At 43.1% G+C, this 21,764-nt stretch overlaps 1 protein-coding gene across 3 annotated transcripts in view; it reads left to right on the top strand.

Moving 5' to 3' along the window:
• Window positions 1-21,764, top strand: part of PTCH1 (patched 1) — a 98,148-nt gene that overhangs the window by 8,675 nt on the left and 67,709 nt on the right. The window contains exon 2 of one of the 3 annotated variants that reach the window (XM_058168373.1): window positions 10,139-10,191. The exons of the other annotated variants lie outside the window; for them this stretch is intronic. The gene's annotated coding sequence lies outside the window, so the exon portion shown is untranslated. The remainder of the gene's footprint in view (window positions 1-10,138; window positions 10,192-21,764) is intronic. 3 annotated transcript variants of the gene reach the window in all.

Below are 21,764 nucleotides of genomic sequence, written 5' to 3'. Positions count from 1 at the left end.
CTTGCCACTATTCTTCCCTTTTCAGTTTTTATGCATTGCTTTTTTTCGCTACCATCAAAATCCAATACTGAGTTCAGTATTTTTTGTTTTTTCAGATACATTTGGCTGCCATGGTTTATATATGATACATTATGTTACACTGAGACATAGAACTTAAAAATTGTAGCTGCGTTGAAAAGTCACTGCGCTTCTATTAGAGTTAATTAAAATACACAGGGAATTCATTTGAATTGGTCCCCTTTTGATTACTCTTTCAATGCAGCAGCAGGGGGAAAATGCCATTGGCAATCATGTATGTTTGTCTTTAGTAGAGACTCCTATGTAAATATTATGGCCATGAGCAGATGAGGAGCAGTTGCATTTTTCCATGAGTAAAAGTATAAACAGAAAAGAGCACAAAGTAAAGGACTAAGCAGGAGACATTTCCCTACTGATATTCTTTGAAAATGAGAAAAATCATGGTCTTTGTTTTTCTCCGCGTGAACCCAGATGATTTAATCCACTGAAATGCTTTGAATGAAGGTTCTGCTTAGGTGACTGGATCCTGGCAGGGCTACAATTAGAGATCTTCCAAAAATATCGACTTATCTAGTAAATGACTGTGCAATAGGAAGGAAAGAAAGGTAGCCTGTATTTCCAAAGACTGATCAATGTTCTTTTAATTGAAATTTTTGCACATACCATACAAAAAAAATAAGGTATCGGCTGTCCCACATACATTACTCTATGAGTCTGGAAACAGGTCATCCCACCAACATGAAATAAGCAAGTCATTTCTCTAAACTTCTTTTAACCAAAATCTGAGAAAGAGGAAATCTATTTTAATTTTGCTTCCTCATTTTTCCATCTGTATCAGAGTGCAAGGTTTTGAGATTTTTTTAGGTGAGGTTCAACAATAGTGTTGTACAGTGGGATAGCTAAAATAGTTTCTTGAGTAAGCTAGTGACTCTAATACTCCTGATTATCTGAGAATTGAACTAAAGGATTTGGGGTTCTTGGGGTATAGTAGAGCACATCAAATATGCTCTGGTATAGAAAGAGAAGGGATGCCCTCAAAAGCACATTAGTACAAGCGAAAACAATGAAGTGATCGCATACATCTTAGAAGAATTGTGTTAAGCTAAAATTAGAGAAAAATCCCATTCATTTTAATAGGACTAAGTCAAAAAGAGCATTCACAAATGTATATTATAAATCATTTAACCCTGTAATTATTCTGCAGACATCTGTATTTTATCTATCAACCTTGAATTACGTTGGACTCCTATAACTTCTAGCTGGGGTGGTCTTAGAGAAGATAATGTAAAGTAACGAAGAAGACCCCCAAAGCTCCTCTTTCCCATTTATCAATAAATTTTTTTCAGCAAGTCTTCTCTCTCCAAATATAACATGCAGTGCCCTCTGTAACTTTGTGATCATTTACTCTCAGCCAGTCTTCTCCAATAGTGAAGTTTTCAAGGTATGCTACACTACAACTCCCATTTCCATTATCCAGAAAGACCAATAATGAGTGGAGGATGACAAGACATGCTGGCAAGCATGGGAAAGGCTGCTACTGAGTGTTGCATTAGTAGGAGGCAGGCAGGCAGGCAGGAAAGAAGAAAGGAAAGGAAGGAAGGAATCCAAACCAGAGCTGATTACAAGTGTTGTATCATGCTGATGAATAATAGATATAACAACATTGTAATAATAAATGTTGGTATATTTATAGCTAAGGAGCAAATTGCCATTTGTTTTAGGATCTTAAAAAGAAACAGTACTATCAAAGGATTTATGAAGTAGTAATATTCCTTCCTCATAGATATCATTTTTCATCTCTTGGTTAGTCACTGTGTGTTGTGCTCTTCAAATTGCCAGCTTTATCCCCTGAGGCTGGCAGTTGCTGGCCTCTCTCTTGGCTTGGAAGGAGCATCTTTCCTGTGCAATTCCCCAGAATTCCGACCAGCCAGGCCTTTGGCATATTGTGCATAGCAGCCCATCTCTCCCCTCCACCTCCCCCAATGTTTGAAAGTTTGAATATACTGAACAGAATTGGCCAAATAAGGTGAATGCTTCAAATGTCTTAAAATAGATCTCTGTGGCCGTTGCAATAAAGGCACTTGATTTTTTGTTGTTAAAACTTCTGGAAAATTATTGCCTCTCAAGAAATTGTCAGTATTTATATTAGTGACCAGTCTGCTTCGTGTAATGTCATCTGGAGTGGGAGAGAACTGGGTGTCAGAAGTTATCGTGCTCTTAGAGACTCAGGCAAAGTGAATGATCATCTTACAAAATCCCAGCTCAAACTTTATCCTGAGGAGAAAATTTGAATGAGTTTTAAGGTCATCCAGACTCCAAGATGAATGATTAGTAGTGTATGTTTAAAACTATTAGAGCTTGAAATATTTATATAAAGATTGTAAAAACTCACCTGGTGGGCAGAATCTCAGGGGGGGAAAAGGCAAAAGGAGATGAGAAATCAGAGATCTAAAGAAACAATTCTGTATTTTAAAACCATTCTCCTTTCCAACTTACTATTTTGTGCCAATGCTCATAACCTTTGTAAACATAATGAGTCACTCTTGAATCACTTTTTATCAGTGTCTTAGATGAACTATAAATTATCTTTCCTTTATATACCAATTTTAAGAATCCTTTAAACCTTAAAGCTTCATAGCATGTTTCTTTTCTCTTTTTTTAAGGCCCTGAGATTGCATTTAACTTGTGGTGCGCTCCTTAACATGCTAGTTTAGGAAGAAACCAGGGGTGAAATGCTACCGGATCGGACTGGATCAGGCGAGTAGGTAGCGGAGATTGGGTCTGGTTCGCCGATCCGGTAGCAATTGCTGGCTGGTCACGCCCCGAACCAGTCCATGGCCCGCAGTCCAGCCTTTGCAAGCTGGACACCAGGACACCGGGAAGGCAGCTCGCCACCTGCTTGCCCTTCGGTCAGGGGTCGGGCCCATTCCCCGAGGCCCCGGAGCCGCCGCCTGCCCCAACTCACCATTCCCCAACTCTGGCCTTTCCCCGGAGCTGCTGCCCACTCATTGCCCGCTCGCCGCCCGTTCGCCCTTTGCCTTTGGTCAGGGCCCAGAGATGCCTCATTCCCCTGAGACCCCGGAGCCACCACCTGCTTGCCGCCTGCCTCAACTGGGTCAGGGAATGCACCATTCCCCGACACCAGCCTTGCCCCGGAGCCGCCGCCCGCTCTTCCTTCGCCATGCGGCGTATACTTACTTTCTTCCGGCGGCTGGCTGCCAGGAAAGGCAAGCGTCCAAAAGTTACTGGAGTCCCTCTCCTTGAATATGCCGCCGCCATTGCTGCTTGTTCCATGCGCCGGCTGCACAAGCGCACACCGTTTATTTCATTTATTTATCAGCAGCAGGTTGGGTGTGCGCTTGCGCAGCCGGCACATAGAACAAGGTGGCATATTCAAGGAGAGCAACTCCGGTAATTTTTGGACGCTTGCCTTTCCTGGCAGCCAGCCGCTGGAGGAAAGTAAGTATATGCCGCGTGGCGAAGGAAGAGCGGGCAGCGGCTCCGGGACAAGGCTGGTATCGGGGAATGGTGCATTCCCCGACCCAGTTGAGGCATGCGGTGACTTCAGGGCCTCAGGGAATGGGGTGTCCCTGGGCCCCGGCCCCTGATCAAAGGCGAAGGGCGAGCAGGCGGCGAGCGGGCAGTGAGTGGGCGGCAGCTCCGGAGAAAGGCCGGAGTTGGGGAATGGTGCATTCCCCGACTCCGTTGAGGCAGGTGGCGGCTCCGGGGCCTCGGGGAATGGCGCAACCCTGGGCCCCGGCCCCTGACCCACGGTGAAGGGAGAACAGGTGGCGAGTGGGTGGCAAGCGGGCGGAGAGGCTGCAGCTGCAGGCATCTCGCAAAAACGGAAAAGGCAGAATAGAAATTTAAAAAATTTTCGTACTGGGTTCTGTGGGCGTGGCTTGGGGGGGTTGTGACTGAGTGGGCATGGCTGTGAGGGACATTGAGTTGTCCATGCCCACTCAGTCACAGGACACCCACACACCCCAAGCCACACCCTCAGAACACATAGCAAAAAATTTTAGATTTCACCCCTGGAAGAAACTGATTTCATTAGCTACAGTATGATCAAAGTTAGCGGAAAATATGTATCTGTTGTCCCCTGTTGCATGGAGGCCTTAATGCAGCATTTTACAGATCCCTCGTAGTAGAGAATCATTTTATTTTTCAATCTCCTCTCATACCATTACAGATAGTCCTCAACTTACAACAGTTCATTTAGTGACCATTCAGAGTTACTAAGTCACTGAAAAAGTGACTTATGACCATTTTCCCCAGTTACAACCTTTGTAGCATCCCCATGATCACGTGATCAAAATTCAGATGCTTTGCAACTGGTTCATACTTATGACCATTGCTACGCCCCAAAGTCATGCGATCCCCTTTTGCAACATTTTGACAAGCGAAGTCCATGGGGAAGCCAGATTCATTTAACAGCCATGTTGCAGTGATTTACTTAACAACTGTGGCAAGAAAGGTTGTAAAATGGGGCAACACTCACTTAACAAATGTCTAACTTAACAGAAATGTTGGTCTCAATTGTGGTTGTAAGTTGAGGACTACCTGTATTATATTTTGTTTGGAGATCGTGAGAAAACTTAATATGCCATAAAAATATTAATGTACAAGTTCATTTTAAAAGCTTTAGATTAGCAGATTAACCAAGTTGGAAGGGACCTTGTAGGTCATCTAGTCCAACCCGCCCCCCGCCCCCCCCCGCTGTTGCCCTTTTTTAATGTTTCCAAGTTTCACTTCTGCGGCAAAGGTATCACAGACTTGACTATAGCCTTCGTGATGAAGCCTGTCATCATGGTCATATCTCATCGTAAAGCAGGTAATTTTTTTTTTTTGCAGTGGTTTTTAAACGATTGCTGCAGTAGGTAAACCATTAGTTCACAAGGGGCCAGTTTTGCCAAAACCCTGTAAGTAAATAAGTTGACGATTATTGTACCATAGTAATGGCCCACTAACTACAATGGCCCATTGCTTTGATCTCAGTTTTAATGTGCCTTCTGGAGTTTTCTATTAAAAGCAGGTCACACATTGGAACTCTTTCCAAAAGTTTGGAAGTCTTTCCAAAAGATCAGTTGGTTCAAATAAAACCAGAGCAAAGTTGCTGGCTAGTGGGACATTTTAGACTACCCATAACTTAAAATTTGATTTGCTGAGATGAACAAGTGAAGATGCTAGAATTCTCTTCCAGGGGAGTGGCTATCTGGGACTGTGATACATATGTCTCACCTCTGGATATATGGCATGGATGCTTAGACTTTTCCGATGTCAGATAAAAATTGGTTTGAATTTCCTTGGCTTCCAATTTATTGTATACTTTATTTTTATTGCTGCTGTCTTTTATTTCCCAGTGATCTGCATCTTTCTGTGATTTTTTTTCCACAATGGCAAATTATATGTACATTAGTATTGAAATGCATTGTTTGCTTTCAACAACATCATGTTATTTTTTGGATTCACTTCAGCTTCCAGGGAGTTTAAGGCAAGATCCTCATGCCTATAATGACTCATTTGAGACAGATGCTTTGCTACTGAACACGGATTAGACTAGGATGTTGTCCAGATATATATATTTTGTCTGTATTGGCTATGAATTCTAGGAATTGTCATCCCAGTACATCTGAAGTTAAGAAAGCATGAATGCCTTTCCAGTGGGATAGGAATTGGAATACATTTGACATGAAAGAAATATTGTGATTGCTGTCTGGTTGTTTGGCAATCAAATTGCACTTACAATGGTTGTAGTACCCATAGTCACATGACCACCATCTTCAATCTTCCCTACTGGCTTTCCACAAGCAAAGTCAATAGGAAGGTTGCAAGTCACTGAGGTAATGACTGCTTGTGCGTGCCACTGTAACTGCCTGCACACCTTCCCTCGTCTGGCAGCAGCCACCTCTAAGCCTGAAATTGTGTGTTCTTGCCTGCTTGTTTGCCAAGGAGCTTACTTGTAAGTTGCCTGAGACTTGCAACTTCCTGCCAGCTTCTCCACTGACTTTTATTTTTTGGAAGTTGGCAAGAAGGTGTGAGGAGATCATCATTTAATGATCTCTGATTCTAGCTCAGCAGTGACAATAGGGGCTGACCAAAATTTCCTGTCACTGGGCGACACAACTTGTGAAGGAATTAAATTTTGCAATATAATAGCTGAGTGTGATGGATGAACCCAACTAGTGGTAAATATGTACTCCAGGTCTGCATTTTGTATTTGCTTTTTGGATGAGATGGATTTCATCTTCCATCATCTAGGTCCATGATGGCGAACCTATGGCATGGAGAAGCATTTTCCCGGGCATGTGAGCTGTTGCCCAACTCACCTGCAGCGGTGCATGTGGGCATGCCCCAGCTGGTGTTCGGGCTTCCAGTGCACATGCACGCAATTCAGGGGACCAAGCTGGTCTTTGGAGCTCTCCTGCGCATGCGTGCACATTTGCGCACATGTGCGAGAGTGCTGGTGCACAGCACGCGCATGTGCAGATGGCATTCACCTGTGTGCATTGCATTTGCAAAAACCGCACACATGTACAGATGGTGTGATTACATGTGCAGTGCACAGGCAAGCAGCATGAAAGCCACATGCATGTGCAGATGGTGCGATTACGTGCACAGCACACAGTGGGGCACGCATGCAAAAGCTATGCGCATGGTCAGATGATGTGGTTGTGCGCGCAGCGCACGGTGGGGGCAGGCGCAAAAGCCATGCGCATGCACAGATGGTGCAGTTGCGTGCGCAGCACATGGGGGAGAAGCTGCACATTAGTGTGGATGGCATGCGCGTGCACAAAGCGCACAAAGCACAGACCTGTTCAGCACTCAGTGAGTAAAAGGTTTGCCATCACTGATCTAGGTTATCAGGTTGTGATCATGCTACCTAGGAATTAAAGGAGTAGAAAACCAGCTGGACATTAAAAAGTGTGCTAAATTGAGAACAACTGTATTGCACATTCATTCCCAGGCAGAAATCTGTGGCCTATTTACTCTGGAGCAACAGTGGGGCATGTGTGTGCATTTTATATGTGTGTTTTGGTAAGTTACCATTTAAGACCACAATAGATGCAACAGTATATAAAAGCTGGAATCTGCCACAAGATGAGCTGTTATCTCCTCTGAGTTGTTAATTTACATCATACTATACCAGGGGTGGGCAAATATGGCCCCTGTATGACCTGTGGACTTCAACTCCCAGAATTCCTGAGCCAGCTTGGCTGCCTCAGGAATTCTGGGAGTTGAAGTCCACAGGTTGCGAAAGGGCCACAGTTGCCCACCCCTGTACTATACAGATGTCTCTTCTCAGAATCTTAAAATAACCAACATTCCTTTCCTTTTTGAATGCGAGTTAGATGCCTTCTTCCCTTTTACAGTATAGCCTTAAGTTTAGTTGCTATGATTTCATCTATAGCTATTATTTCTATGAAATCATTTCTGTATTGAAGCAGAAGTGAGATCATATATTTATTCCTTACCTAATATCACACCTCCACCTGACATCTCCAAGAATGTGGTTTTCTCCAAGGGAACCCCAAAATGGGAGTATCTGCATGGAGTTATTGAAGGAAGGAGGCATGATTTCAAAGACATGGTCTTACTCCTACTTCAGCTTGCAAATGTATGAATATGGGTGACTCAGGCTGTAAGACAGCCTGTTATTAAAACACAGCTGCTTGCAATTACTGCAGGCTCGAGTCCCACCAGGCCCAAGGTTGACTCAGCCTTCCATCCTTTATAAGGTAGGTAAAATGAAGACCCAGATTGTTGGGGGGGCAATAAGTTGACTTTGTATATAAATATACAAATAGGATGAGACTATTGCCTTACACAATGTAAGCCGCCCTGAGTTTTCGGAGAAGGGCGGGATATAAATGTAAATAAATAATAAAAAATAAAATAAAATAAATAAATAAAATAATGCATCACATTATATAAAATCTGAAGTGGTTAAACATTCAGATGTTGAATCTTGCCATTATTAATTATGATTATCATTGGTTCAGGCACAACAGGGTTAATCCTGGGAGATAAACTATGGAGAAGAGGGAAAGAGAAATAATTCTATGGCCAGCCTTTTAACCCAGTTTGGACAACTTTTTCAGAAGCAGAGCACCTAATCTGGGCAGATAGTGATATAAGGATTTCACCAGATATTATCTGTTGTTTTCCTCTTGTTTTGTTGGAGCATTTTCTAAAATATGTAAGCTTCACCAATTGTGTGAACCATCATAGCCTAGTGTTATCTGTAAACCAGGCCAGTATGATGTGCTCAACAAATCACTGTTTAGTCATTTCTGTCATAGTATAATGCATGAAAAACATATTTTTGTTAAATTCCCAGAAAGTTGGAGGACAATTCCAGTACAGTCTAAAAGATAAAGCATTGGCTCAATTTCTTGAAAAAGTTGATGTTCTTCCAAATACTGTAGGTAGAATATAGTTTGATGTTGTGTAAGTACATTGTGTAGATTCAAATGTTGTTTAGCAGCTTTTGCTGCACAGCAGCCTTTGGTAAGTGATTTGCATTCATCCAACTTCAATGTTTTCAGGTGTTGGAAAAGTTCCCCTCCCCTTGGATGAATTATTTGCTTGCAGTTTAAGCAACTATTTCAGGAAATTTCTTAACGATGGGAACTGAAATCGTGAGATACGTATCATTAAAAGAGAAAACCTGAACTGATTATATATTTGTGTCTTATTTAGAGGTTATTTCTAAATAACCCATGTGTTAGGTTTCTGTTGCAGACCAAAATGACTTTCTCGCTGATGCATTATTTTTCAGCTCCTTTCTCCATGCTTTTAAATGTTGAGTTTTGTACTCAACAGTACATTTAATATGTAAGAATAAAGTTCGAAAGGATTTTTTTCATTGCATATTTGCTACAGAAAGAGTATCACATAAAGTCTAATAAAATGTTGAAAGTGTGCTTTCTCTTTTTGAGAAATGAGCTAGCTTCACTATCTGCTGTGAGTTTATAAGGTCCTTTGTCTCCATTCTTGTTTTCTCTAAACGGTTTACTATGGTAAGGTTACCAGGCTACTTTCAGAGCAGGGTTTTGCAAACCTGTTTCAAATTGATTATAGCTTGTATATTGGAAACTATGATATAACAATCGCTAGAAAAAACTGAGAAAGTGGTGGTGGTGGTGGGAATCTGATGTGTAAAAGAATCTGCAGTTTGTTTCCAACTTTTAGGCTACAGTAGGAGCTGCTTCTTTTGGGGATCTGATGTTTAATAGCCAAATCGTATTTCCTTGGTGGTCCCAATTCCTATAGCAATGTCTTCCCATGAGCTCTTCCATGAGGACTCTGTGAAAAACTTGGTACTCAACTCTAGCCAGTTCATCCTCATCCTTATCTCCCTTCCGTTATTTAACTTTGCTTTTGATGACATCAGTGATTTTGGTAGTTCTCTATTCCTGCTGGTTCTTTGACCACTAGGTTTGAAAGTGCAATTGGATCCTTTGGTTACGTGCTCCACTGTTAGGAGACTCCAAAATATGACAACTTCCAGATGTCTGAACTGACTGATCCTTTTGTTTAGATTATGCTCCAAAGCTGATGCTTAGATTAGTGCTGGCTGGATGAAGCTATGGGAGATTTGTCTGGTTTTCACAATGCCATGTTTATATTTCATATGGATTTCTCGTTCAAAGTTGACCTTGCTGTGACCTGCTGAAACCATGTCCACTAGGATGCCAGGTTTAACTTGCCCACAATAGCATTCTTTTTCATATCATTGGGTAAACTGTGAATGCATCATCCAGAACATTTCATGCGAGTCATCTTTCTAAACTCTTGTCCATCCAATTTGAGTTTGTGATGCGGTCAGCAATGGCTGTGTTTCTACAACATGTTTACTGAGAATTCTGATGAATGTTGGCTTATTTGGAAAAAGCAGTGGGCTGGGCCAGACTGGCCAGCTGCAAGTCTCACTTTTTCTACTGGCAGGGATATCGAACCAAATCAAGTCAGCTCCTTCCACGGTAAACCAAAAGTTTGGCTTTTCCCCTGCTAACAAACTAGAATAGTAAGCCAAGAATAAAAGAGGGAAGAAGCAAGTAAGTGTTCCCACAATAAATTAACAACAAGAAAAACTTCCATTTTTTTTGTTCAACAGCTCCTGACTGTAAGGATTGTGGTTAGAGGAAGATAACACACTGACTATTCAGGGTAAGGCCAAAGTCCTGAAAATGTTGGGTTAACATGGTGTGCAAACATGGCTAGTCTCCTTCTTTTTTCCTTGGGTTCCACATTATACCAAAATGCTGACAACCCTTGATGTAATATAAAGTTGCATTTATTATAAAATTATCAAAAGACATTAGAAGTTACTTGATTTTTAATACTTGGCTTTATTCAGCCACATATCCGGTAGTAGTAGTAACCTCCAAAATTTGAGTGAATTTAGATAATTAAGAGGTGTAATGGAGAGCTATATATTAATATTGTTTTAATTTTACGTTCTGCTTCTTTGGATTGGTTTCCTTGTCACAAAATAATAGTATAAGACACTGAGCTTGTCAATTGAAAGGTCGGCAGTTCAGCGGTTCGAATTGCTAGTGCCACGTAATGGGGAGAGCTCCCAATACTTGTCCCAGCTTCTGCCAACCTAGCAGTTCAAAAGCACGTAAAAAATGCAAGTAGAAAAATACGGACCACCTTTGGTGGGAAGGTAACAGTTTGCCTTTGACGTTTAATCATGCCAGCCACCATGGAGACATCTTCTGACAGCGCTGGCTCTACAGCTTTGAAACGGAGATGAGAGCACCGCCCCCTAGAATCGGGAACGATTAGCACATATGTACGAGGGGAACCTTTACCTTTTATCACTGTTTCTATTTCGTATGTGTGGCATAAATTGCTTTATCAGGAAAAATTAAGTATATTTCCTTTAATGTTTAGGATTTCTGTATCAATGATAGAAAGCTTCTTGTTACAATGATGGACTTTATTCAGACAAAACTGCTTGTGTTGAAGTCTTACTGATTTCAGTGGGTGACTAACAGCTTCTGCGCGTGCGCAGATCACTTTTGATGACATTTGGGTTAGTGGGTGGAGCCTCCCACCAGTTTTACTACAGTTCTATAGAACCAGTCCGAACCGGGGGGCAACCCACCACTGGTGACTAAAGCTCATGCTTTAAGTACTGTATATCTCATTCGAATAAGGTTTAGCATTTGTAAAAAAAAATAAAAAGCTGTCATGCCGTGCATAAATTTATCTTTTCAATGTCTGTTTCTATGCATTTTGACAGAAAGAAAGTGATCTAGCTTTTGCAAATAATTGAAGGTGAGGGTGGTGTAGGAGAAAATACAGCATGGGTTAGCAAATTAATTAAAAAAATCTTATTTAGTTGGGGCAAAATACTTGTTTTAAAAAGTCCTTTGTTTTTGTAATTTCAACAGTACAGTACTTCAATTCCAATGCTCACCTTCATTCCCAGCCCCAATGAGAAAAAAGGGGGACTAGAATGCTCCAGGCATATGGATTTTGAGCACTATTATAGCCTTGGGGGAAAAATGTCATGATGTCTGACACTTATGCTTCAGAAACAGGTGTCCACAAGTAAAGATTTATGTTTTTAAGTTGCACATTCAGTAGCTTGTGCCCAAAACTTGATTCCTCGTTCACAGAAAAAGAAACATGAAAGAAATGGATTGTTGGTTCCTCTTTCTATTTAGCGGATCAGCTTATCTGAACCTTGTTTCACCAATAATTAAAAGTGAAGTGCTGCACATCACAAACTAGCTCTGTTCGGGTCAATTTGTTGAGTATGCCTCTGCCCTCCCCCCTCCCTCCCAAATCATTGCTTAAGGGCTTCTGGCCTCTAGCTCAGGAATCCTGCCCAAAAATGCCAGATGTATTACACAGTCAAGTCTTGCAATGTAAACAGTGCTCTGTGCCATGAGAACAGGGTGGTCCATCTCTCTTGCGCTCTCTCTCCATCTCTCTCTCTCTCTCTCTCTCTCTCTCTCTCTCTTTTTTTTTTTTTTTTTTTTTGAGGTGGGGGGGGGGAGAAATCTCTCTGCTCTGAAAAGAGCACAGTAGTTGTAGTGTTGTTTGAGTTCTTGGCTGCACAGCTACATTTCTGTAGCTGCCAAAGCCCAGATAAGTTAATACTTTGGACTAGCAAGGAATGTCAATTGAAACTGAGATGCTGGAAAGCAAAACGTGGCACTGATTGGGTTCAGTTAATTAAAACAAGGATATTATTTTTTAAAAGATAACAATGAGACTGGTAAAGTAACTATTTACATTATAGCCCATAGGACAGGGTAATATAAATGTGAGTATCCCTTTAATTGTGTATAATTAATAAAAAGACAAGAACGGTACTGACCATTTTAGGAGAGAACATATAGGTATGAATGAGCTTTTTGTGTATGGGGGACAGATTATCCCATTTCCAAATATTGAGAAGTATAGGTTTTGCTTAGGTCAATTAAACATAAAAGAAGTATTCTGCTGGATTGGACCCAAACTTTTGTATTGTCTGGTACTGTGCTGTTTTTCCCTCTGTGGTTGGTCTGCTAAGTGTATTTAGGCAGCACTAAAGTAGGATATGAAGGCAATGACCTGGCAACTAGCATCAACTAACAAGCTGCCTTTGATTATTAATCACTACATAATTAGTGATGAATCAGTTTCAATTTATCACCCTACATTATGAATGGGTCCAGCCTTCATTAAAGCCATTTCCATTGGTAGGCATCTTGCGGAAATTAAAACATTTTCAGTAAGCAAATACAACAGCTCTGCTTTTCTGTAAATGATAAAATTGAAAATGGGGGTGGGGATGAAGAAACTGCAACATGTAAGAAATTATAATAGAGCAAATGTAATAAAAAAAGAAGAAATTCACAGACACAATTACACAAGCATTTCAGCTTTACAAAAGACCCATGGTTTAAGTGCTTTCTGAAAGACCAGCAGAGATGGACCAATAGCTCAAGGGCTCTGGCGAAGGCTTTGGAATCACCAATGCAGGCCATCCCATTGAAAACATGCTCTTGATACTGATCAAAATAAGAGAAAGCAACATTTTTTTTCCTCTGGTGGCCATGATTGACTGATGAATTGATTTTACCCAAAACTTTGCCTTTGATAATATCATGGGTTCAAATGACTACTTAAGGGTGAGGCCAAACCCTCAATGACTTTTTTGTTTTGATTTGGAGAAGGAATTATAGAAGTCTAAAGGTGTGAAATCAATGTGTTAATCTACAGCAGGGGTGTCAAACTCACATCCTCGTGGTGGCGTATCGGGACTTTTCCCCCTTCGCTAAACTGGACAAGGACATGGCCAGCATGTAACGCATCTGACCTGTAGGCTGGGAGTTTGACAGTCCTGATCTACAGGGATACCTCCTTGTTCTTGGAAGTGAGGAAGAAATAAATTAAATTTGCAAAAATCAATTGTTTGGTCATCAACATTTTGCAGTGCAAATTGATAACTGCAAAATGGGAAAACTTCTTCCAGTCTACAAGTTGTCCACTTTACGTTTAAAACCAGGGATGGGCAACTATGAGGACTTTAAAATCTGTGGATTTCAAATCCCAGAATTCCTGAGCTAGCAATGCTGGCTAGGAATTCTGGGATTTGAGGTCCACAGGTCATAAAGTTGCCATTGTTGCCCGCTCCGGGTCAAAATGTTCAGTGAGCTTCTATAAAAGAGAGGGGGTGGGAGTCTTTGGTGCTCTCTGAGTTTGGTTATTTTCTTGCAGACATTTCATTACCCAAACTAGGTAACATCTAGGTAGTTTGGGTAATGAAACAACCAAGCTCAGAGACCATCAAGGACATCTCATTTCAACCCTCAACTACAAATATTCTCCTCTGATAAAATAGAATATAATTCTTTATTGGCCAAGTATAATTGGACATACAAGGAATTTGTCTTTGGTGTATATGCTCTCAGTGTATATAAGGAGAATAAAATACATCAAGAATAAAAAGATACAACACTTAATAATAGTCAAAGTTGGCATGCCAAAAATAGGAGACTCAGGGGATTTTTAATTAATTATTTTAATAGGGTTTTTAAAGGGAATTTTAATGGGAATCTTAAGGGGAGGGTGGGAACTGACGGGTCTGGGTTGGAGGGGGGGGAGGGTAGTGGGTGGGGGAGGTTAGGGTGGGAGAGGAGGTAGCCCGTCGGGAGGAAACCAGTTCCAGCGCATGCTCGTGGCGACTATCAAATGGGTTCGGAGGTTATGAAGTGTGTTCCTTTGTGTGAGGGTGAGTCTATTTGCACGGTAGGTGGGAGGGGCAGATATGGCGGAAGGGGGGGATCGTATCGATATAGGGGGTCACGCGTTCGATGTTTGCAGGCGATCGCGTGCCCCGATCCCCCTGACTTCTCCCGTTCCCCGGATGGTCAAGACCCTCAGAGCCTGGGCCTGCGTCTGATGTTATGCAACGCACGGTCCGTGGCCAATAAGGCCCCCCTAATACATGATCTGATTCAGGGGGGTGCCGCGGATATTATAGGCGTTACGGAGACCTGGTTGGGCACTGAAGGGGGTGTGCCCCTGGTCGAGATGTGCCCACCGGGTTTCCGTGCATTCCATCAGCCGAGGGCCCAGGGTAGGGGTGGAGGGGTGGCGGTTGCTATTAAAGAGAGTCTAGAGCCGAGGGAGACCACTGTACCTCAGATCGCCGGGTGTGAATCCCTCTTTGTGAGGTGGGGTCATAGATGTCAGATGGGCTTGCTGGTCGCGTACCTGGCTCCTTGCTGCGTGACAGCTGCCCTGCCCGAGCTCCTGGAGGTGCTTGCCGGGGTGGCAGTGGAGACCCCCAGACTGTTAGTCATGGGGGACTTTAACTTGCCATCTGCCGGCTCGTCATCGACGGTAGCTCGGGAGTTCTTGGCCTCCATGACGGCCTTGGACCTGACTCAAGTAGTGGATGGCCCCACTCACATCGGGGGAGGCACACTGGACCTGATTTTTGTCTCTGGTCAGTGGTCGAGAGATCTGGACTTAAAGGAAATAGTCATTGAACCTTTGTCATGGTCAGATCACTCTCCTTCGCCTGGACTTTCTGACCGCTACCCAACACCGCAGGGAGACGGAACCATTACGATGGTACCGTCCCAGGCGCCTGATGGACCCAGAGAGGTTTCGGACGGAGCTTGGGCCACTTCCTGAGGGTCTGGCTCACGGCACGGCAGAGGAACTAGCTGCAGCCTGGGAACGGGCTGCGGCTGGGGCTTTAGACCGTGTCGTGCCTTTGCGGCCTCTGACCCGCGCAGATCCCAACCGCCCTTGGTTCTCCGAGGAGCTGAGGGGGATGAAACGCCGGAGAAGACACCTAGAGAGTTTCTGGAGGTCCAGCCGTTCAGAGGCTGATCGGACACTAGTTAGATCCTATACCAGGACCTACCTAGTGGCACTGAGGGAAGCGAGGCGTTCCTACGCCCCCTCCCTCATTGCGTCGGCAGATAACCGCCCAGCTGCCCTGTTTCGGGTGACCCGCTCCCTCCTTCACCAGGGGGAGCGGGATGACCCGTTGCGGGGACGTGCTGAGGAGTTTAACGGTTATCTATACGATAAAATCGGTCAGCTTAGGGGCGGTCTGGACCAAAAATGTGGCGATCCAGACGGGTATCTGAGGCGGTCTTGGTGATGTTGTTTGGGATGAGTTTGACCCTGTGACTCCTGAGGACATGGACAGGTTGCTGGGTAGATTGAATGCCACCACGTGTTTACTGGACCCGTGCCCCTCCTGGCTGGTGCTGGCCACTCAGGAGGTGACACGAGGCTGGCTCCAGGGATTACGAGTGCTTCCTTGTTGGAGGAGTCTTTCCGGCCGCCTTGAAAGAGGCGGTGGTGAGGCCCTCCTCAAGAAGCCTTCCTGACCCGCTGTTTTAGGTAATTATCGTCGGTCTCCAACCCGCCGCGGCGAAGGTTGTAGAGAGTATGGTGGCATTTCAGTTTCCCCTGCACCTGGAGGAAACTGTCTATCTGGACCTGCTCCAGTCCGGCTTCCGACCGGTTACAGCACTGAGACGGCTTTGGTCGCGTTGGTGGATGATCTCTGGAGGGCCAGGGATAGGGGTTATTCCTCTGCCCTGGTCCTATTAGACCTCTCAGCGGCTTTTGATACCATCGACCATGGTATCCTGCTGCGCCGGTTGGAGGATTGGGAGTGGGAGGCACCGTTTATCGGTGGTTCTCCTCCTATCTCTCCGACCGGTCGCAGACGGTGTTGACGGGGGCAGAGGTCGACCCGCGGCGCCTCACTTGTGGGGTGCCGCGGGGTGATTCTCTCGCCTTCTGTTCAACATCTATATGAAGCCGCTGGGTGAGATCATCAGTGGCTTGGTGTGAGGTACCAGCTGTACGCTGATGACACCCAGCTGTACTTTTCACACGGGCCACCCCAATGAAGCTATCGAAGTGCTGTCCCGGTGTTTGGAAGCCGTACGGGTCTGGATGGGGAGAAACAGGCTCAAGCTCAATCCCTCCAAGACGGAGTGGCTGTGGATGCCGGCATCCCGGTACAGTCAGCTGAGTCCGATGGAGGCCCCGATGGAGAGGGTGCGCAATTTGGGTGTTCTCCTGGATGCACGGCTGTCTTTTGAAGATCATTTGACGGCCGTCTCCAGGAGAGCTTTCCACCAGGTTCGCCTGGTGCGCCAGTTGCGCCCCTTTCTAGACCGGGATGCCTTGTGCACAGTCACTCACGCCTTGTGACGCCTCGCCTGGACTACTGCAATGCTCTCTACATGGGGCTCCCTTGAAGGGCATCCGAGGCTGCAGTTGGTCCAGAATGCAGCTGCTGGTGATAGAGGGAGCCCTCGTGGCTCCCGAGTGACACCTATCCTGCGCAGGCTGCACTGGCTACCTGTGGCCTTCCGGTGCGCTTCAAGGTGTTGGTGAACGCCTTTAAAGCGCCCATGGCATAGGGCCGGGTTACTTACGGGACCGCCTGCTGCTACCGAATACCTCTCACCGACCGTGCGCTCTCACAGAGAGGGACTCCTCAGGGTGCCGTCGGTAGCGACAGTGTCGTCTGGCGACACCCAGGAAGGGCCTTCTCTGTGGGGCTCCAGCCTCTGGAACGAACTCCCCCCAGGACTTCGTCAACTTCCGGACCTCCGAACCTTTCGCCGCGAGCTCAAAACTTACTTATTTATCTGCGCTGGACTGGGTTAGTTTTCTTAAGTTATGGGTTTTTAATGGGTTTTATCTTTAAATTTTAATTGTGGCCAATTCAAATAAGTTTTTTATTAGTATTTTAATTGTATCTATAATGTACTCATTTTTTACTTGGCTGTGAACCGCCCTGAGTCCTTCGGGAGAAGGGCGGTATACAAATTTAAATAATAAATAAATAAATAATAAAGTTACTAATAAGCTATCAAATCGTACTAGGAGACAAATAAAAACAATATAAGTGCTACAGAAGTATCCACGATGAAGCTTTAAAGAACTAAGAAGCAATTGTTAATTGTTAAGAGATGATGATAGTACAACTTTAGACAAATATGTGCTGTAGTCCTCATTCCAGTTAATGGTCTTATGGCTGGTTATGAACTATTTGGAGTTTCAGAACACTTTTCGAAAGTACAGATAGTCCTCGACTTACAACCGTTCATTTAGTGACCGTTCAAAGTCACAACAGCACTGAAAAAAGTGACTATGACCATTTTTTCACATTTATGACCGTTGCAGCATCCTCAGTGTCATGTGATCAAAATTCAGATCCTTGACAACTGATTCATAGTTATGTTGCAGTGTCCCAGGGTCATGTGATCACCTTTTGTGACCTCCTTATAAGGAAAGTCCACGGGAAGCCAGATTCATTCAACAACCATGTTGCTAATTTAACAACTGCAGTGATACACCTGACTGTGGCATGAAAAGTCAGAAAATGGGGCAAAAGTCACTTAACAAATGTTTCACATAGCAACAAAAAATTTGGGCTCAATTGTGGTCATAAACCGAGGACTACCTGTATAGATTGTATGCATTTGGACATTTACAGAATATCTTTACCTTATGTGATGGCTGGTGATAGCAAATGAATGCCCAATATATGTGTCTTGGGGAAAATATCCAACTAATCCCTCTTGGTGGGTTATCTAATGGGAGATCCCTAGTTATATGAAAGATTTCTTTTGATGAGCAAAAATGTAGGTGATACAAAACACAATTGTATGTGATTAATTGCACTAAATACCTGGAGGAAAGTCCCCCCCCCAGTACCAGCTGTCTCAGTTTTAAAAGAAAAAAACGATAAACTTTAAATTAAGTAAATTTTACTCAATATTTTCCCTTGTTTCAGTTTAAAATTAGGTTACGAGACTCATCAATAAAACTGCCCTTTCAGAAGGAGGGAGGAGCAAAATCACTGCTGTTGGTTTTTAAGAAACCCATGTAGTAAAATTAATAAGTTTCATATTCCATTTTTATTTTTACATTTAGTTCTGCATTTGCTTTATATATTTTTCACACAAACTCTAATCGTTTTATCTTCTGGTAGTTGTATTTGTGGATTCATTAGCAGAAAAGGTTTTTTATGGTACAATGTTGGCTTGCTTCAAGGAAATAAATCCATGGGAAATTCTAACACAGTGCCAGTTTTGAAGTTTGTGTAATCTTTGAAAATACCATCAGAAAGCTCTCAGTTTTGATATCTGTAGCTAAAGGCTTGTAAAGCAGAATTAAACTTTAGGAGAATTTTGATCTGGCTTAACTATCTATTCTCTGGGTTGTTGTTTTTTTCCTAGAGATTTGAGAAACTAGAGTGACCTTTCTTTCTTGCTTTCTTTCTTGCTTTCTCTCTCTCTCTCTTTTTAAATAGGCTACAGTTTCACATGGCTTGCAAAAGAAATCTCTCCCGTTTTGTTTCCCACACCAATTGATTTATCATTTTGCTTGCAAGCAGACTTAGAATGTTAGGGCAGGAACACACTCACTTTTTTCCCCTAACTTTTTTGTTGCAGACCGAAACCAGTTGACTTGAATAAATTTTTCTATGCCCTGAATGAAGCCAGTAACGTGGAAAAATCTTGCCGTTCAGAGCTGTCTGAATGTACATTTCAGCCACACAGTAAGCTGCATTTGTAGGCAGTGGACTGCTAAATACAACCATTTTTTCGCAGCAGAGAGTTAGACAGGTGATTAGCATAATTAGCACAGAGTAGGCTATACATATGGTAATGCTAAGTGTGTAAATGCCAGCTGCGGTGTAAAATTTATGTCAGGGGTCGACAGGGCTGTGCGAAAGTATTGTGTTACAGCTGCAGGTCAAAGCTCCATTGCACAGCTTCTTTTCTCTTGTGGGTGAATGTGCTAAACAGAGGAGAAAGACAGGCAGGAATATAACAGATAAGGCTTTGATTGAACAGCCTAGTTCAGTGCAAGTAGAGAGTGCTCTTTAAAATATATGTGCACACTCTTGTCTTATTTATTTTTCTGTTTCTACAAGCATTTCTCTCTTTCCTGCTAGAGCTCCTACTGACTTTTCTCCTACTGAAGAGTCGATCTTCCTTGAAGGGAGGCGGAAGACAAATGAACATTTCACAATTGTAAATCTAGAGCTTCGTGTTTATCTTCCTCTTCTGGCCTCCACTTAAAAAAGAAGAATCCTATGATACTGCATTTTAAGGGGCTTAGTAGTAAATGGTCTGGAAGGTGACAATATTGTATGCAATAAAATCTCAGCCTTCAAACGCCATGACTACAGTAGTTTTTAGAAGAAGCGCCAAAAAAGGGTCCTCTATGGCTTATTCCCTAGCAACAAAATCATCAATTTTTTTTTCTAAATTAGAAATGTCACTTGCAGGTTCGTAATGGTGTGCGTTTGTTTAAATTGTACACAAATATTAAAAAAAATGGCTGAAGTTAATGGGGAAAACTGGCAGGTCAACTATTCCATTCACCTTTTCATTTCCTTTCTTCTTTTTACGTCTGCAACTTTCTTCTGGTGTGTGTGTGTATGTGTGTGTAAGTATCAGCTTGCATGCGTGGTTGGCTATAAGGAGTGGTGGTGTTGACAGAATATAGTTCACACCACACTGACCTTGTGATGAAACTTCCTCACAGCCACAGGGGGTCCTTATGACTCGGCCCCTAATCCAGCTAATCCTGATGGCAACAAAATCATGGAAGTGGCTCCCAGTGATGTGTGTTTCCCTGCACAGATGCAAAGAGAAGGGAACAGTGCTGAAAAGAGATCGGTCTGGTGTGGTGATCTTCACAGGCCGGGGGAGCCTGGGTGTGAAGCTGGAGGCGTCTATTGTGTTCTGCCCCATGTGGCCTCAAGTGGAAAGCCAATGAAAAGGGAACTTGGCTGTATAATAGAGGGAAGAGGGCTTAGAGCTAAGAGGTGATGTCAGCTCCAAGTTGCTGAGAGAAGGGAGCTGAGGTTAATGTTATGCAACAAGCTTAAGAGTCTTGGCAAAGGCTGTGTGAGCACGGCTTGCATGCAGTCTTAAAGATTGCAAGTAAGAAATCTGGCTTCCTGCAAGTCCCCTGAACAGAGAGTCCCATACTAGGTTGCATGCTTTATTTTCATGGAGAAAAAGGAACTTTCTCTCCCCCCCCCCCCCATTAAAATATTGTGGTCGGAACAAATCCGTCCTTGAAGGCAAATAAAGCCAAAGTGTGTTTGAAATTTGCTGACAATACTTTGGAGAAGAGCTTCCAAAATATCATCCCTTTTCAGTGTTTGGAAGTGTTTGATTGGTTCGTGAAAATATGAAAAAAAAAACCACCACGAGTCCTTTGATGGAAGCAGCTCCACCTGGGAGCTCATGCCAAAAGCAGGAATAGCAAGATGGAGGAAGCTGTGACAAACTGCAGGTTTGGGGGTGGAGGTTGGGGAGGGACTGGTGACCTGACCCGATTGTGTCCCACAGTGAGAGCAGTTCTGCTTCAAAGCTATTCAAAAAGAAGCTGCTCGGGCAGCAACAGATGGTACAGCAAGCAGCTGGTATAGCAAATACTTGAAAGAAACTGTACCTTGTAGAATGTGAATATTCTCTCACTTGTTTAGTTTTCCTAGGTTTATAAATGCTTAAAAATAATTAACCATCCAAGGAATAAAATCATTTTCCAATATGGACATATACATTTTTTAGAATGTTATCTCTGCTGTGTATGTCCCAGTGAGGAAAGCTTAAGTACTGATCTGAACCACTGAGGAAAGCAACTACATATGCATAAAAGGGCAGTGTTAAGGTTCACTAGACAGAACTTAATTGCCGAGGAACAAAGCTACATTTTTATCCTGTTACGTCTCTAGGGGGTTATATAAGTTGGTAAATTATATATATCTGGTAGTAAGAAGTCTTCTTTTGCAATAGTGGAAAAAAAAACTTTGGTGAAGATGAAGTTTTCATGTGTTAATGGGTGCACTTAATGCAATATAATTAGTTGTTTTTTTAAAAAAAAAAGTCCAGTTGATCCAAGAATTATTACAGCATATACCAACAGCATATACCATCCATATGTGTTGAGACTGCAACTCTCAGCCAAATTCTTATGCTTTACAAAAAGAGAGAGAGAGAGAGGGAGAGAGATTCCTTCCAACGTATGCAGTGGAAAAATGAAGGCCTTCCATGAGTGGTGCTTGATTCTTGGTGATTTCATGGAAGTGCCCATGAAGGTTTTTTTGGAATAAATACAGTATAGAAGTGATTTGCCATTGATTTCTTCTGGTCAAGGTCTCCAATTTTCCAGTCTTAGCCTAAAGCTCTGGTATTTAGTGATAATGATGTCCGAGTATGTGC

The sequence above is a fragment of the Ahaetulla prasina genome, chromosome 2 (assembly GCF_028640845.1).
Source record: "Ahaetulla prasina isolate Xishuangbanna chromosome 2, ASM2864084v1, whole genome shotgun sequence".
Classification (NCBI taxonomy): Eukaryota; Metazoa; Chordata; class Lepidosauria; order Squamata; family Colubridae; genus Ahaetulla; species Ahaetulla prasina.
This window is presented reverse-complemented; position numbering and strand designations above follow the sequence as displayed.